We start from the raw sequence: 13,079 nt of genomic DNA, 5'->3' as shown, positions 1-13,079 counted from the left end.
TGATCAGGTAGTTAAGAATCGTTCCGAAAAACTCATTTTTTCAGTTCAAATGTGAAACCAATGGGATGCTTCCACCCAGTGCCAAATCAGGGACCTTTCTCCTGTGAGGCAAATGATATCATCACCCTAATTTGGAAACAGCTGACTGTTGTTTCACTATGAAAGCGCCACAAACAAAGTAGTTGGGTCGTTTCGAAAAGTAACAAAAGGCAGAATATGATCAGCTAGAAGGTGACACCAGTTGTTATTGTTAGAAAACTGGTATCGAATCGGTGACCTTTCTAGTTTGAGGTGAATGCAAAAACCACTACAGTGTAGAAACAGCTGACTACTGCAACAATGTGAAAGAGCCAAACTCAAAGTAGTTAGTTTCGAATTGCTGTAAAAAAAGGTGTTTTTTTTTAAATCAAAAAGGGTATTCAGATTGTTTCCGCCTGGTTTCGAACCAGGGACCTATCGCGTGTTAGGCTAGTGTGATAACCACTACACTATGGAAACAGCTGCTATGTCAAAAATATGAAAGAGCCACAGACAAATTGATCAGGTAGTTAAGAATCGTTCCGAAAAACTCATTTTTTCAGTTCAAATGTGAAACCAATGGGATGCTTCCACCCAGTGCCAAATCAGGGACCTTTCTCCTGTGAGGCAAATGATATCATCACCCTAATTTGGAAACAGCTGACTGTTGTTTCACTATGAAAGCGCCACAAACAAAGTAGTTGGGTCGTTTCGAAAAGTAACAAAAGGCAGAATATGATCAGCTAGAAGGTGACACCAGTTGTTATTGTTAGAAAACTGGTATCGAATCGGTGACCTTTCTAGTTTGAGGTGAATGCAAAAACCACTACAGTGTAGAAACAGCTGACTACTGCAACAATGTGAAAGAGCCAAACTCAAAGTAGTTAGTTTCGAATTGCTGTAAAAAAGGGTGTTTTTTTTTAAATCAAAAAGGGTATTCAGAATGTTTCCGCCCGGTTTCGAACCAGGGACCTATCGCGTGTTAGGCGAGTGTGATAACCATTACACTATGGAAACAGCTGCTATGTCAAAAATATGAAAGACCCACAGACAAATTGATCAGGTAGTTAAGAATCGTTCCGAAAAACTCATTTTTTCAGTTCAAATGTGAAACCAATGGGATGCTTCCACCCAGTGCCAAATCAGGGACCTTTCTCCTGTGAGGCAAATGATATCATCACCCTAATTTGGAAACAGCTGACTGTTGTTTCACTATGAAAGCGCCACAAACAAAGTAGTTGGGTCGTTTCGAAAAGTAACAAAAGGCAGAATATGATCAGCTAGAAGGTGACACCAGTTGTTATTGTTAGAAAACTGGTATCGAATCTGTGACCTTTCTAGTTTGAGGTGAATGCAAAAACCACTACAGTGTAGAAACAGCTGACTACTGCAACAATGTGAAAGAGCCAAACTCAAAGTAGTTAGCTTCGAATTGCTGTAAAAAAGGGTGTTTTTTTAACTCAAAAAGTGTATTCAGAATGTTTCCACCTGGTTTCGAACCAGGGACCTATCGCGTGTTAGGCGAGTGTGATAACCACTACACTATGGAAACAGCTGATATGTCAAAAATATGAAAGAGCCACAGACAAATTGATCAGGTAGTTAAGAATCGTTCCGAAAAACTCATTTTTTCAGTTCAAATGTGAAACCAATGGGATGCTTCCACCCAGTGCCAAATCAGGGTCCTTTCACCTGTGAGGCAAATGTCATCATCACCCTAAAATGGAAACAGCTGACTGTTGTTACACTATGAAAGCGCCACAAACAAAGTAGTTGGGTCATTTCGAAAACTAACAAAGGCAGAATATGATCAGCAAGGTGACACCAGTGGTTATTGTTGCAACCTGGTATCGAATCGGTGACCTTTCTAGTTTGAGGTGAATGTGAAAACCAGTAGAGTGTAGAAACAGCTGACTACTGCAACAATGTGAAAGAGCCAAACCCAAAGTAGTTAGTTTTGAATTGCTGTAAAAAAGGGTGTTTTTTTAAATCAAAAAGGGTATTCAGAATGTTTCCAACTGTTTCGAACCGGGGACCTATCGCGTGTTAGGTGAGTGTGATAACCACTACACTATGGAAACAGCTGATATGTCAAAAATATGAAAGAGCCACAGACAAATTGATCAGGTAGTTAAGAATCGTTCCGAAAAACTCATTTTTTCAGTTCAAATGTGAAACCAATGGGATGCTTCCACCCAGTGCCAAATCAGGGACCTTTCTCCTGTGAGGCAAATGATATCATCACCCTAATTTGGAAACAGCTGACTGTTGTTTCACTATGAAAGCGCCACAAACAAAGTAGTTGGGTAGTTTCGAAAACTAACAAAAGGCAAAATATGATCAGCTAGAAAGTGACACCAGTTGTTATTGTTAGAAACCTGGTATCGAATCGGTGACCTTTCTAGTTTGAGGTGAATGCAAAAACCACTACAGTGTAGAAACAGCTGACTACTGCAACAATGTGAAAGAGGCAAACTCAAAGTAGTTAGTTTCGAATTGCTGTAAAAAAGGGTGTTTTTTTAACTCAAAAAGTGTATTCAGAATGTTTCCACCTGGTTTCGAACCAGGGACCTATCGCGTGTTAGGCGAGTGCGATAACCACTACACTATGGAAACAGCTGCTATGTCAAAAATATGAAAGAGCCACAGACAAATTGATCAGGTAGTTAAGAATCGTTCCGAAAAACTCATTTTTTCAGTTCAAATGTGAAACCAATGGGATGCTTCCACCCAGTGCCAAATCAGGGACCTTTCTCCTGTGAGGCAAATGATATCATCACCCTAATTTGGAAACAGCTGACTGTTGTTTCACTATGAAAGCGCCACAAACAAAGTAGTTGGGTCGTTTCGAAAACTAACAAAAGGCAGAATATGATCAGCTAGAAGGTGACACCAGTTGTTATTGTTAGAAACCTGGTATCGAATCGGTGACCTTTCTAGTTTGAGGTGAATGCAAAAACCACTACAGTGTAGAAACAGCTGACTACTGCAACAATGTGAAAGAGCCAAACTCAAAGTAGTTAGTTTCGAATTGCTGTAAAAAAAGGTGTTTTTTTTTAAATCAAAAAGGGTATTCAGATTGTTTCCGCCTGGTTTCGAACCAGGGACCTATCGCGTGTTAGGCTAGTGTGATAACCACTACACTATGGAAACAGCTGCTATGTCAAAAATATGAAAGAGCCACAGACAAATTGATCAGGTAGTTAAGAATCGTTCCGAAAAACTCATTTTTTCAGTTCAAATGTGAAACCAATGGGATGCTTCCACCCAGTGCCAAATCAGGGACCTTTCTCCTGTGAGGCAAATGATATCATCACCCTAATTTGGAAACAGCTGACTGTTGTTTCACTATGAAAGCGCCACAAACAAAGTAGTTGGGTCGTTTCGAAAAGTAACAAAAGGCAGAATATGATCAGCTAGAAGGTGACACCAGTTGTTATTGTTAGAAAACTGGTATCGAATCGGTGACCTTTCTAGTTTGAGGTGAATGCAAAAACCACTACAGTGTAGAAACAGCTGACTACTGCAACAATGTGAAAGAGCCAAACTCAAAGTAGTTAGTTTCGAATTGCTGTAAAAAAGGGTGTTTTTTTAACTCAAAAAGTGTATTCAGAATGTTTCCACCTGGTTTCGAACCAGGGACTTATCGCGTGTTAGGCGAGTGTGATAACCACTACACTATGGAAACAGCTGATATGTCAAAAATATGAAAGAGCCACAGACAAATTGATCAGGTAGTTAAGAATCGTTCCGAAAAACTCATTTTTTCAGTTCAAATGTGAAACCAATGGGATGCTTCCACCCAGTGCCAAATCAGGGTCCTTTCACCTGTGAGGCAAATGTCATCATCACCCTAAAATGGAAACAGCTGACTGTTGTTACACTATGAAAGCGCCACAAACAAAGTAGTTGGGTCATTTCGAAAACTAACAAAGGCAGAATATGATCAGCAAGGTGACACCAGTGGTTATTGTTGCAACCTGGTATCGAATCGGTGACCTTTCTAGTTTGAGGTGAATGTGAAAACCACTACAGTGTAGAAACAGCTGACTACTGCAACAATGTGAAAGAGCCAAACCCAAAGTAGTTAGTTTCGAATTGCTGTAAAAAAGGGTGTTTTTTTAAATCAAAAAGGGTATTCAGAATGTTTCCAACTGTTTCGAACCGGGGACCTATCGCGTGTTAGGCGAGTGTGATAACCACTACACTATGGAAACAGCTGATATGTCAAAAATATGAAAGAGCCACAGACAAATTGATCAGGTAGTTAAGAATCGTTCCGAAAAACTCATTTTTTCAGTTCAAATGTGAAACCAATGGGATGCTTCCACCCAGTGCCAAATCAGGGACCTTTCTCCTGTGAGGCAAATGATATCATCACCCTAATTTGGAAACAGCTGACTGTTGTTTCACTATGAAAGCGCCACAAACAAAGTAGTTGGGTAGTTTCGAAAACTAACAAAAGGCAAAATATGATCAGCTAGAAAGTGACACCAGTTGTTATTGTTAGAAACCTGGTATCGAATCGGTGACCTTTCTAGTTTGAGGTGAATGCAAAAACCACTACAGTGTAGAAACAGCTGACTACTGCAACAATGTGAAAGAGCCAAACTCAAAGTAGTTAGTTTCGAATTGCTGTAAAAAAGGGTGTTTTTTTAACTCAAAAAGTGTATTCAGAATGTTTCCACCTGGTTTCGAACCAGGGACCTATCGCGTGTTAGGCGAGTGTGATAACCACTACACTATGGAAACAGCTGCTATGTCAAAAATATGAAAGAGCCACAGACAAATTGATCAGGTAGTTAAGAATCGTTCCGAAAAACTCATTTTTTCAGTTCAAATGTGAAACCAATGGGATGCTTCCACCCAATGCCAAATCAGGGACCTTTCTCCTGTGAGGCAAATGATATCATCACCCTAATTTGGAAACAGCTGACTGTTGTTTCACTATGAAAGCGCCACAAACAAAGTAGTTGGGTCGTTTCGAAAACTAACAAAAGGCAGAATATGATCAGCTAGAAGGTGACACCAGTTGTTATTGTTAGAAAACTGGTATCGAATCGGTGACCTTTCTAGTTTGAGGTGAATGCAAAAACCACTACAGTGTAGAAACAGCTGACTACTGCAACAATGTGAAAGAGCCAAACTCAAAGTAGTTAGTTTCGAATTGCTGTAAAAAAGGGTGTTTTTTTAACTCAAAAAGTGTATTCAGAATGTTTCCACCTGGTTTCGAACCAGGGACCTATCGCGTGTTAGGCGAGTGTGATAACCACTACACTATGGTAACAGCTGATATGTCAAAAATATGAAAGAGCCACAGACAAATTGATCAGGTAGTTAAGAATCGTTCCGAAAAACTCATTTTTTCAGTTCAAATGTGAAACCAATGGGATGCTTCCACCCAGTGCCAAATCAGGGACCTTTCTCCTGTGAGGCAAATGATATCATCACCCTAATTTGGAAACAGCTGACTGTTGTTTCACTATGAAAGCGCCACAAACAAAGTAGTTGGGTCGTTTCGAAAAGTAACAAAAGGCAGAATATGATCAGCTAGAAGGTGACACCAGTTGTTATTGTTAGAAAACTGGTATCGAATCGGTGACCTTTCTAGTTTGAGGTGAATGCAAAAACCACTACAGTGTAGAAACAGCTGACTACTGCAACAATGTGAAAGAGCCAAACTCAAAGTAGTTAGTTTCGAATTGCTGTAAAAAAAGGTGTTTTTTTTTAAATCAAAAAGGGTATTCAGATTGTTTCCGCCTGGTTTCGAACCAGGGACCTATCGCGTGTTAGGCTAGTGTGATAACCACTACACTATGGAAACAGCTGCTATGTCAAAAATATGAAAGAGCCACAGACAAATTGATCAGGTAGTTAAGAATCGTTCCGAAAAACTCATTTTTTCAGTTCAAATGTGAAACCAATGGGATGCTTCCACCCAGTGCCAAATCAGGGACCTTTCTCCTGTGAGGCAAATGATATCATCACCCTAATTTGGAAACAGCTGACTGTTGTTTCACTATGAAAGCGCCACAAACAAAGTAGTTGGGTCGTTTCGAAAAGTAACAAAAGGCAGAATATGATCAGCAAGGTGACACCAGTGGTTATTGTTGCAACCTGGTATCGAATCGGTGACCTTTCTAGTTTGAGGTGAATGTGAAAACCACTACAGTGTAGAAACAGCTGACTACTGCAACAATGTGAAAGAGCCAAACCCAAAGTAGTTAGTTTCGAATTGCTGTAAAAAAGGGTGTTTTTTTAAATCAAAAAGGGTATTCAGAATGTTTCCACCTGGTTTCGAACCAGGGACCTATCGCGTGTTAGGCGAGTGTGATAACCACTACACTATGGAAACAGCTGATATGTCAAAAATATGAAAGAGCCACAGACAAATTGATCAGGTAGTTAAGAATCGTTCCGAAAAACTCATTTTTTCAGTTCAAATGTGAAACCAATGGGATGCTTCCACCCAGTGCCAAATCAGGGACCTTTCTCCTGTGAGGCAAATGATATCATCACCCTAATTTGGAAACAGCTGACTGTTGTTTCACTATGAAAGCGCCACAAACAAAGTAGTTGGGTCGTTTCGAAAACTAACAAAAGGCAGAATATGATCAGCTAGAAGGTGACACCAGTTGTTATTGTTAGAAACCTGGTATCGAATCGGTGACCTTTCTAGTTTGAGGTGAATGCAAAAACCACTACAGTGTAGAAACAGCTGACTACTGCAACAATGTGAAAGAGCCAAACTCAAAGTAGTTAGTTTCGAATTGCTGTAAAAAAGGGTGTTTTTTTAACTCAAAAAGTGTATTCAAAATGTTTCCACCTGGTTTCGAACCAGGGACCTATCGCGTGTTAGGCGAGTGTGATAACCACTACACTATGGAAACAGCTGATATGTCAAAAATATGAAAGAGCCACAGACAAATTGATCAGGTAGTTAAGAATCGTTCCGAAAAACTCATTTTTTCAGTTCAAATGTGAAACCAATGGGATGCTTCCACCCAGTGCCAAATCAGGGACCTTTCTCCTGTGAGGCAAATGATATCATCACCCTAATTTGGAAACAGCTGACTGTTGTTTCACTATGAAAGCGCCACAAACAAAGTAGTTGGGTCGTTTCGAAAAGTAACAAAAGGCAGAATATGATCAGCTAGAAGGTGACACCAGTTGTTATTGTTAGAAAACTGGTATCGAATCGGTGACCTTTCTAGTTTGAGGTGAATGCAAAAACCACTACAGTGTAGAAACAGCTGACTACTGCAACAATGTGAAAGAGCCAAACTCAAAGTAGTTAGTTTCGAATTGCTGTAAAAAAAGGTGTTTTTTTTTAAATCAAAAAGGGTATTCAGATTGTTTCCGCCTGGTTTCGAACCAGGGACCTATCGCGTGTTAGGCGAGTGTGATAACCACTACACTATGGAAACAGCTGCTATGTCAAAAATATGAAAGAGCCACAGACAAATTGATCAGGTAGTTAAGAATCGTTCCGAAAAACTCATTTTTTCAGTTCAAATGTGAAACCAATGGGATGCTTCCACCCAGTGCCAAATCAGGGACCTTTCTCCTGTGAGGCAAATGATATCATCACCCTAATTTGGAAACAGCTGACTGTTGTTTCACTATGAAAGCGCCACAAACAAAGTAGTTGGGTCGTTTCGAAAAGTAACAAAAGGCAGAATATGATCAGCAAGGTGACACCAGTGGTTATTGTTGCAACCTGGTATCGAATCGGTGACCTTTCTAGTTTGAGGTGAATGTGAAAACCACTACAGTGTAGAAACAGCTGACTACTGCAACAATGTGAAAGAGCCAAACCCAAAGTAGTTAGTTTCGAATTGCTGTAAAAAAGGGTGTTTTTTTAAATCAAAAAGGGTATTCAGAATGTTTCCACCTGGTTTCGAACCAGGGACCTATCGCGTGTTAGGCGAGTGTGATAACCACTACACTATGGAAACAGCTGATATGTCAAAAATATGAAAGAGCCACAGACAAATTGATCAGGTAGTTAAGAATCGTTCCGAAAAACTCATTTTTTCAGTTCAAATGTGAAACCAATGGGATGCTTCCACCCAGTGCCAAATCAGGGACCTTTCTCCTGTGAGGCAAATGATATCATCACCCTAATTTGGAAACAGCTGACTGTTGTTTCACTATGAAAGCGCCACAAACAAAGTAGTTGGGTCGTTTCGAAAACTAACAAAAGGCAGAATATGATCAGCTAGAAGGTGACACCAGTTGTTATTGTTAGAAACCTGGTATCGAATCGGTGACCTTTCTAGTTTGAGGTGAATGCAAAAACCACTACAGTGTAGAAACAGCTGACTACTGCAACAATGTGAAAGAGCCAAACTCAAAGTAGTTAGTTTCGAATTGCTGTAAAAAAGGGTGTTTTTTTAACTCAAAAAGTGTATTCAGAATGTTTCCACCTGGTTTCGAACCAGGGACCTATCGCGTGTTAGGCGAGTGTGATAACCACTACACTATGGAAACAGCTGATATGTCAAAAATATGAAAGAGCCACAGACAAATTGATCAGGTAGTTAAGAATCGTTCCGAAAAACTCATTTTTTCAGTTCAAATGTGAAACCAATGGGATGCTTCCACCCAGTGCCAAATCAGGGACCTTTCTCCTGTGAGGCAAATGATATCATCACCCTAATTTGGAAACAGCTGACTGTTGTTTCACTATGAAAGCGCCACAAACAAAGTAGTTGGGTCGTTTCGAAAAGTAACAAAAGGCAGAATATGATCAGCTAGAAGGTGACACCAGTTGTTATTGTTAGAAAACTGGTATCGAATCGGTGACCTTTCTAGTTTGAGGTGAATGCAAAAACCACTACAGTGTAGAAACAGCTGACTACTGCAACAATGTGAAAGAGCCAAACTCAAAGTAGTTAGTTTCGAATTGCTGTAAAAAAAGGTGTTTTTTTTTAAATCAAAAAGGGTATTCAGATTGTTTCCGCCTGGTTTCGAACCAGGGACCTATCGCGTGTTAGGCGAGTGTGATAACCACTACACTATGGAAACAGCTGCTATGTCAAAAATATGAAAGAGCCACAGACAAATTGATCAGGTAGTTAAGAATCGTTCCGAAAAACTCATTTTTTCAGTTCAAATGTGAAACCAATGGGATGCTTCCACCCAGTGCCAAATCAGGGACCTTTCTCCTGTGAGGCAAATGATATCATCACCCTAATTTGGAAACAGCTGACTGTTGTTTCACTATGAAAGCGCCACAAACAAAGTAGTTGGGTCGTTTCGAAAAGTAACAAAAGGCAGAATATGATCAGCTAGAAGGTGACACCAGTTGTTATTGTTAGAAAACTGGTATCGAATCGGTGACCTTTCTAGTTTGAGGTGAATGCAAAAACCACTACAGTGTAGAAACAGCTGACTACTGCAACAATGTGAAAGAGCCAAACTCAAAGTAGTTAGTTTCGAATTGCTGTAAAAAAGGGTGTTTTTTTTTAAATCAAAAAGGGTATTCAGAATGTTTCCGCCTGGTTTCGAACCAGGGACCTATCGCGTGTTAGGCGAGTGTGATAACCATTACACTATGGAAACAGCTGCTATGACAAAAATATGAAAGACCCACAGACAAATTGATCAGGTAGTTAAGAATCGTTCCGAAAAACTCATTTTTTCAGTTCAAATGTGAAACCAATGGGATGCTTCCACCCAGTGCCAAATCAGGGACCTTTCTCCTGTGAGGCAAATGATATCATCACCCTAATTTGGAAACAGCTGACTGTTGTTTCACTATGAAAGCGCCACAAACAAAGTAGTTGGGTAGTTTCGAAAACTAACAAAAGGCAGAATATGATCAGCTAGAAAGTGACACCAGTTGTTATTGTTAGAAACCTGGTATCGAATCGGTGACCTTTCTAGTTTGAGGTGAATGTGAAAACCACTACAGTGTAGAAACAGCTGACTACTGCAACAATGTGAAAGAGCCAAACCCAAAGTAGTTAGTTTCGAATTGCTGTAAAAAAGGTTGTTTTTTTAAATCAAAAAGTGTATTCAGAATGTTTCCACCTGGTTTCGAACCAGGGACCTATCGCATGTAAGGCAATCGTGATAACCACTACACTATGAAAACAGCTAATATGTCAAAAATATGAAAGAGCCACAGACAAATTGATCAGGTAGTTAAGAATCATTCCGAAAAACTCATTTTTTTCAGTTCAAATGTGAAACCAATGGGATGCTTCCACCCAGTGCCAAATCAGGGACCTTTCTCCTGTGAGGCAAATGATATCATCACCCTAATTTGGAAACAGCTGACTGTTGTTTCACTATGAAAGCGCCACAAACAAAGTAGTTGGGTCGTTTCGAAAAGTAACAAAAGGCAGAATATGATCAGCAAGGTGACACCAGTGGTTATTGTTGCAACCTGGTATCGAATCGGTGACCTTTCTAGTTTGAGGTGAATGTGAAAACCACTACAGTGTAGAAACAGCTGACTACTGCAACAATGTGAAAGAGCCAAACCCAAAGTAGTTAGTTTCGAATTGCTGTAAAAAAGGGTGTTTTTTTAAATCAAAAAGGGTATTCAGAATGTTTCCACCTGGTTTCGAACCAGGGACCTATCGCGTGTTAGGCGAGTGTGATAACCACTACACTATGGAAACAGCTGATATGTCAAAAATATGAAAGAGCCACAGACAAATTGATCAGGTAGTTAAGAATCGTTCCGAAAAACTCATTTTTTCAGTTCAAATGTGAAACCAATGGGATGCTTCCACCCAGTGCCAAATCAGGGACCTTTCTCCTGTGAGGCAAATGATATCATCACCCTAATTTGGAAACAGCTGACTGTTGTTTCACTATGAAAGCGCCACAAACAAAGTAGTTGGGTCGTTTCGAAAACTAACAAAAGGCAGAATATGATCAGCTAGAAGGTGACACCAGTTGTTATTGTTAGAAACCTGGTATCGAATCGGTGACCTTTCTAGTTTGAGGTGAATGCAAAAACCACTACAGTGTAGAAACAGCTGACTACTGCAACAATGTGAAAGAGCCAAACTCAAAGTAGTTAGTTTCGAATTGCTGTAAAAAAGGGTGTTTTTTTAACTCAAAAAGTGTATTCAGAATGTTTCCACCTGGTTTCGAACCAGGGACCTATCGCGTGTTAGGCGAGTGTGATAACCACTACACTATGGAAACAGCTGATATGTCAAAAATATGAAAGAGCCACAGACAAATTGATCAGGTAGTTAAGAATCGTTCCGAAAAACTCATTTTTTCAGTTCAAATGTAAAACCAATGGGATGCTTCCACCCAGTGCCAAATCAGGGACCTTTCTCCTGTGAGGCAAATGATATCATCACCCTAATTTGGAAACAGCTGACTGTTGTTTCACTATGAAAGCGCCACAAACAAAGTAGTTGGGTCGTTTCGAAAAGTAACAAAAGGCAGAATATGATCAGCTAGAAGGTGACACCAGTTGTTATTGTTAGAAAACTGGTATCGAATCGGTGACCTTTCTAGTTTGAGGTGAATGCAAAAACCACTACAGTGTAGAAACAGCTGACTACTGCAACAATGTGAAAGAGCCAAACTCAAAGTAGTTAGTTTCGAATTGCTGTAAAAAAGGGTGTTTTTTTTTAAATCAAAAAGGGTATTCAGAATGTTTCCGCCTGGTTTCGAACCAGGGACCTATCGCGTGTTGGGCGAGTGTGATAACCATTACACTATGGAAACAGCTGCTATGTCAAAAATATGAAAGACCCACAGACAAATTGATCAGGTAGTTAAGAATCGTTCCGAAAAACTCATTTTTTCAGTTCAAATGTGAAACCAATGGGATGCTTCCACCCAGTGCCAAATCAGGGACCTTTCTCCTGTGAGGCAAATGATATCATCACCCTAATTTGGAAACAGCTGACTGTTGTTTCACTATGAAAGCGCCACAAACAAAGTAGTTGGGTAGTTTCGAAAACTAACAAAAGGCAGAATATGATCAGCTAGAAAGTGACACCAGTTGTTATTGTTAGAAACCTGGTATCGAATCGGTGACCTTTCTAGTTTGAGGTGAATGTGAAAACCACTACAGTGTAGAAACAGCTGACTACTGCAACAATGTGAAAGAGCCAAACCCAAAGTAGTTAGTTTCGAATTGCTGTAAAAAAGGTTGTTTTTTTAAATCAAAAAGTGTATTCAGAATGTTTCCACCTGGTTTCGAACCAGGGACCTATCGCATGTAAGGCAATCGTGATAACCACTACACTATGAAAACAGCTAATATGTCAAAAATATGAAAGAGCCACAGACAAATTGATCAGGTAGTTAAGAATCATTCCGAAAAACTCATTTTTTTCAGTTCAAATGTGAAACCAATGGGATGCTTCCACCCAGTGCCAAATCAGGGACCTTTCTCCTGTGAGGCAAATGTCATCATCACCCTAATTTGGAAACCGCTGACTGTTGTTTCACTATGAAAGCGCCACAAACAAAGTAGTTGGGTAGTTTCGAAAACTAACCAAAGGCAGAATATGAACAGCTAGATTGTGACACCAGTGGTTATTGTTGCAACCTGGTATCGAATCGGTGACCTTTCTAGTTTGACGTGAATGTGAAAACCACTACAGTGTAGAAACAGCTGACTGCTGCAACAATATCAAAGAGCCAAACTCAAAGTAGTTAGTTTTGAATCGCTGTAAAAAAGGGAGTTTTTAATCAAAAATGAGCGCCACAAACAAAGTAGTTGGGTAGTTTCAAAAACTAACAAAAGACACATTTTCTTCAGTTAAAAGGTGACACCTGTGGTGTTTTTTTCATTCTGATATCGAACTAGGGACCTTTCTCGTTTGAGCTGAATGTGAAAACCACTACATTTTACAAACATCTGACTTCCGCTGCGATGTGAAAGCGCTAAACTCAGCAGTTAGTTTAGAATCACTTTAAAAAAAGTATGTTTATATTAGATCAAAAATGAAATCCGTTATATTTCTCCACCTGCTTTTTAACCAGCCACTGACACTGATAGGCAAGTTTGATGACCACTACACTGTGGAAACAGCTGTTACTTTACTAAATCTCTATAATATATAATGTAT

At 39.7% G+C, this 13,079-nt stretch overlaps 11 non-coding genes across 11 annotated transcripts; all 11 read right to left on the bottom strand.

Annotated features, from left to right (window-relative positions):
- Positions 1-1,497: 1,497 nt before the first annotated feature.
- Positions 1,498-1,570, bottom strand: trnav-aac (transfer RNA valine (anticodon AAC)). The gene has a single exon. It is a non-coding gene; the product is annotated as a tRNA-Val (tRNA).
- A 991-nt stretch (positions 1,571-2,561) lies between these two features.
- On the bottom strand, positions 2,562-2,634 carry trnav-aac (transfer RNA valine (anticodon AAC)). The gene has a single exon. It is a non-coding gene; the product is annotated as a tRNA-Val (tRNA).
- A 2,063-nt stretch (positions 2,635-4,697) lies between these two features.
- Positions 4,698-4,770, bottom strand: trnav-aac (transfer RNA valine (anticodon AAC)). Its single transcript has one exon. It is a non-coding gene; the product is annotated as a tRNA-Val (tRNA).
- A 1,530-nt stretch (positions 4,771-6,300) lies between these two features.
- trnav-aac (transfer RNA valine (anticodon AAC)) lies at positions 6,301-6,373 on the bottom strand. The gene has a single exon. It is a non-coding gene; the product is annotated as a tRNA-Val (tRNA).
- A 462-nt stretch (positions 6,374-6,835) lies between these two features.
- Positions 6,836-6,908, bottom strand: trnav-aac (transfer RNA valine (anticodon AAC)). Its single transcript has one exon. It is a non-coding gene; the product is annotated as a tRNA-Val (tRNA).
- Positions 6,909-7,903: 995 nt separating this feature from the next.
- On the bottom strand, positions 7,904-7,976 carry trnav-aac (transfer RNA valine (anticodon AAC)). Its single transcript has one exon. It is a non-coding gene; the product is annotated as a tRNA-Val (tRNA).
- Positions 7,977-8,438: 462 nt separating this feature from the next.
- trnav-aac (transfer RNA valine (anticodon AAC)) lies at positions 8,439-8,511 on the bottom strand. The gene has a single exon. It is a non-coding gene; the product is annotated as a tRNA-Val (tRNA).
- Positions 8,512-10,047: 1,536 nt separating this feature from the next.
- Positions 10,048-10,120, bottom strand: trnav-uac (transfer RNA valine (anticodon UAC)). Its single transcript has one exon. It is a non-coding gene; the product is annotated as a tRNA-Val (tRNA).
- A 459-nt stretch (positions 10,121-10,579) lies between these two features.
- On the bottom strand, positions 10,580-10,652 carry trnav-aac (transfer RNA valine (anticodon AAC)). Its single transcript has one exon. It is a non-coding gene; the product is annotated as a tRNA-Val (tRNA).
- A 462-nt stretch (positions 10,653-11,114) lies between these two features.
- Positions 11,115-11,187, bottom strand: trnav-aac (transfer RNA valine (anticodon AAC)). Its single transcript has one exon. It is a non-coding gene; the product is annotated as a tRNA-Val (tRNA).
- Positions 11,188-12,186: 999 nt separating this feature from the next.
- trnav-uac (transfer RNA valine (anticodon UAC)) lies at positions 12,187-12,259 on the bottom strand. Its single transcript has one exon. It is a non-coding gene; the product is annotated as a tRNA-Val (tRNA).
- Positions 12,260-13,079: the final 820 nt, after the last annotated feature.

This window comes from Urocampus carinirostris, chromosome 4 (assembly GCF_059441175.1).
Source record: "Urocampus carinirostris isolate Australia breed hairy pipefish chromosome 4, RoL_Ucar_1.0, whole genome shotgun sequence".
Taxonomy (NCBI): Eukaryota; Metazoa; Chordata; class Actinopteri; order Syngnathiformes; family Syngnathidae; genus Urocampus; species Urocampus carinirostris.
The sequence above is the reverse complement of the archived record's forward strand: the minus strand, read 5'-3'. Positions and strand labels throughout refer to the sequence as shown.